General features: G+C 33.3%; 1 non-coding gene across 1 annotated transcript; it reads left to right on the top strand.

Moving 5' to 3' along the window:
- The first annotated feature begins 378 nt into the window (after nucleotides 1-378).
- Nucleotides 379-485, top strand: LOC133827975 (small nucleolar RNA R71). Its single transcript, XR_009890621.1, has one exon. It is a non-coding gene; the product is annotated as a small nucleolar RNA R71 (small nucleolar RNA).
- The last annotated feature ends 3,993 nt before the right edge of the window (nucleotides 486-4,478 follow it).

The following is a 4,478-nucleotide window of genomic DNA, read 5'->3' as shown; positions in this document are numbered from 1 at the left end:
AGATTGACAACTATTAAATCTATGCCCATCTCCAAAATAAACATAAGAGACCTCTGCTATTTGACCCATAGGAGTTCATTGTAAGTTACCCCCCCCCCCCCCCCCCCGATACTCATGGTCTTCAAAAGGTTGGTCATAGATGAAACTTAAGCAGTCAAAGTTGTCAAAGCATCTACTTCATGAATGCCCGCTACTTTCCTTCCCATTAGGACTCTAGCATTAGACCATTGGTAATTATTATTGGCAATCCACTCTAAAATATCATATGCTTCATTGTAGGACTTAGAAAGAATAGCCCCATTCGTCGAAGCATCCAAAACCATGCGTGTGGAGGCATTGAGACCATTATAAAAAGTCTCCATTTGAATGCAATGTGAGATGCCATGATATGGGAACTTTCTCAATAAATCCTTGAACCTCTCCCAAGCATCACATGCCCACTCATCCTCCTACTGTTGAAAAGAAATAATCTCAATCTAAAACTTAGCAATTTTTCGTTGGAGGAAAGTACTTCATCAATAATTTCTCAACTAGCTCATTCCATGTAGACACTAAGTTAAAAGGAAGTGTATTGAGCCAAGCTCTAGCTCCATCCCTTAGAGAAAAAGGGAAAAATTTCAACCTCAAGGCCTCTTCATTGCCTTGCAACTTAAAGGAATCGCTTACCTCCAAAAATGAACAAAGATGACGACGAGGATCTTCTGTAAGCAGCCTACTAAATTTATCCACTGTCTACAACATTTGGAACATCACGGGCTTCAACTTAAATTGGGGTGCTTGAATTTTAGGCCTAACAATGCCTGGATTGAGCTCATTGAAAATGGGGGCAGCATACTCCCTTATGGCTCTTTCTCTATAATCAACCATAGCAATCGCATTAGCGATATTCTGAGCACCCTCAACTCCTTCAACCTCTTCAGCCATATGAAGGCGATTTTGAGCCTGTTGTTCCCTTAGTCTTCTTCTAAATGATGTTCAATCTCAGGGTCAATAGGAGCTAGTTCAAGGTCTTCTTGCTCGTTCATACAATAGATAACCTGAGAAAACAGAAGAACAAGCAAACAAGGTTAGAACGAACAAAGAAAAATAAATTGCAAAGTAATAAATATTACACAAAATTCTAATTTCAATCCCCGGAAACGATGCCAAAAACTTGTTGTGAAAATTTAGTTGATTTCAATATGCAAGTTCACATAATCACACAAGTAATACAATGATAAGTAAACCATCTTCACAGGGATCGCAAAATAGAAAAATAGGCAAAACAATTATTAAACAACTTAAAGGTATTAACAATTAAATTGATTGTTTGTAAGCTAAACTAAATATTAAAAAGATGGAAATACTGAAAATAAAACGGAACTAAACAAATTAATTAGAAAGAAAAATGTGGATTGTAGAATGGACTTGAATTATTAAATCCCCATATGTCAATTCTACTGAATAGATTATGGCAGCAATATTTTAGCAAAACTCTCAAGTGAACAAGAATTCAATAAAAGCTCATAAAACTTTCCCAAATTCTATGATATTAATTATTTTACCTAATTAAACATATTCCTATGCCAAATCAGATTAAGAACACAATTTCAAGGTTCGATTCTCAAAGTTACACAAGGCAAATAATACATCCCTATGTTATTTACTAACATAACCTAACAAAGATTATGAACTTGTGTCATCCAAGTTATTTCCATTATATTTAATCCTTCAAGCATTAAACATAACTAATCATCTTTCCATTGATGGCCAATAACAACAAGAATTTTGTTATATTATTTTATAATATAATGTAATATTATATTATTTTATGATATAATGTTTTAGATTAAATAAATGTGACAAAGAGTGTCACATATTGTAACATATAATAGAGAGTTACAATATTTAGATATGTGTGAATATCGAAATATGTAACATATTTGATATTACAAATTCAGTCACAAATTTGTAACCTCCAAACATTGCTCGTTATTGTGTAGATTTGTTGTTACACAATACTGAGATGAATTTCTTAAAGCCATACATGAAATGGCTGTTAGAGATATGATTTTAACCCCAATAATGTGTTTGGGGGTTACAAAATTATTTGGGAGTGGATTGGAACCATTTGGAAAAACAACACATTTTAATGTGCTAAAATTGGCTCGTGGCTGCAGCCAGGATTGTTGGTGGCCGCAGCCTGGGGAACAGAGACCAGTGGCCTACTCCTGGTCGCGGCCACAGAGGCAGACTGACCAATTTTTTTCAATCTTTTTTTAATGGCTCCAAAAACACAAATAACTCCCACATTTCATTTTTGATTCCATAAAACACTCAATTAATCATTGGTAACAGCCATGTGGGTTGGTGGAATTTGAAATTCAAAGGGTGTCTCTAAACTCTATAAATAGGAGCATATTGCTCACTTGTAAGATACAACTTTTCTATCCATTAGAGCACTTGGCTAGAAAACACCTAGAGGTTTGATTATTCCAAAAAGCAATTTCCGAAATCTGTGAGAGATCCCCTAGTGCTTGAGTTAGGGGGAAATAAGCTTTTGGACAAAAGTTTCAAGTTAGTGATCCCCAACACTCTTCACTTTGGTTGTGTGAGTGAGAATTTCTCGTTATTTGTTCTTGTTCTTATATTTTCTACTATTTCTTTTCTTCTTATTCTTCTTGTTCTATTTACTTGTATTTTTGTTTAGAGTTGTAATCCTCTCATTTCTTTTGTTACAAACATTTTTACTTTATTTGTATCATTTTGCTTAGAGTTGTATTTCACCATTCTCTTCTTCTAATCCTTCTCTTATTTATTTGTATTTTTAGTTATAGAGTTGTAATACTATTTAATCAATCTAAAGTTTATTTGTATTATTTTGTATAGAGTTGTAATATTTCTTACCAATTTCCATTGATACAACATATATTTTCCTAACAAAATTAACATAGAGCATACTTGAATGAGCAAGAGAGATTTTACTGAAATAAAATGCAAGAAATTACTACACTATGACATAGGGTTCATCAATAATTCAAGCCACAAAAGATTAGTTCATGGCTAATTTAAAGAGCATAAATCCACTTTCAATTTTGCCCATGAGTATCAAAGTTGAAATTAAAATAGAAAATACAAGATGAAACTTAGAAACAAGAGAAGAGAGAAAATATAATTGATGATGAATGTTCTTCTCTTCTTTCTCCTCTTCTTCCTTTTTTTTTTCCTTCTTGTTTCTCTGGTTTTTATTTTTTTTCCTTTTTCTTCTTTCTCAAAATATGGCTGCTCCCTTTTTGTGCGGTTGGCTTCTCCTTTTGTACCTCTAGGTTACCCAATTTAGTAGTCTAAGTACAAAATTGCCCTTCCTTCATTCCACACGTGAGCTTCTTTTCTTTATCTTCTCTGGAAATTGCTTCCAAATTGACTAATGCCTCATGTACTTGCCACCTCAACCACTAATCTAGCTCACTTAATGAATTGTCAATCAGATTTTCCTTTCCACGCATAAAATTCCAACTGCAACCTGATCAAAATGCTTCAGCAAAATCTTCTTTGCTACCACAAACCTGATATTTCAGCATCAAAATTTAGCTTAGATAATTTCACAATTATTGTTTCATTCTTTATACAAATAACTATCCATGAAAATATTGTTTTCAACCCAATAGCCCTTAAAAACTACACAAACAATTAAACTAACTAAAATTATGAAAACACAAATGTTAACTACAATGGTTAATAATAAACTAACATTACTCTCGATTTTTCCACATTTATAAACTCAAAAGCACAAGAAATAACTCTTTATTCAAGAGTTATCAGTGGTCTCATTTGTTATGGTAAAGTGGCGATGGGGGCAGATTCCTTTGTCCAAAGTTCTAATTATTTCTTTCTTTCTTTGCTTAATGTTTGATATTTTGGCTTGGATGGATGGTTATTTTGGTCCCTAATGATCAAAATTTTATAAAAATAAAAGTTTCATCCTTCCATTGATGTTGATATTACATCCACTTATGAGGGATCCAACCATCCAATCCATTCTAAACCATTTTATTTTTTTTATTTTCTCTTTTCTTTTAAATATTTTGAGGTTTGCTTTTTGAGTCTATCAGAGGAACTATGTGATTCTACTTGGACCAGTTAGAACTAGTACAATCTATTGAAATTGGAAGTTCAAAATTGAACTCACCATTCCCTTTTTATTCTCTGAAAAGAAAAATGAAGAAAACGATAGGCGTTTTTAAAATATACTGTTGATGCAACAATTTTGTCGTTCTAAATTGGGTGGTACTTGTCGTCAAAATCTGGTTCTCTTATCTCTTTTCAACAATGAAGATGGTTCTAGTGATCGTCGGACCGCCTAGGAGTACCTGCAAGAAAGACACTCCGATGCTTAAGTCAGATTCTGATCCTTTCTATAAACGAGATCATGCTATTTATAGGGTCAAAAATACTAAGAAGTTAGTCAGTTAACTCTACTTCCTGATTGGTTGAAGGAA

Source organism: Humulus lupulus, chromosome 3 (genome assembly GCF_963169125.1).
Source record: "Humulus lupulus chromosome 3, drHumLupu1.1, whole genome shotgun sequence".
NCBI lineage: Eukaryota > Viridiplantae > Streptophyta > Magnoliopsida > Rosales > Cannabaceae > Humulus > Humulus lupulus.
This window is presented reverse-complemented; position numbering and strand designations above follow the sequence as displayed.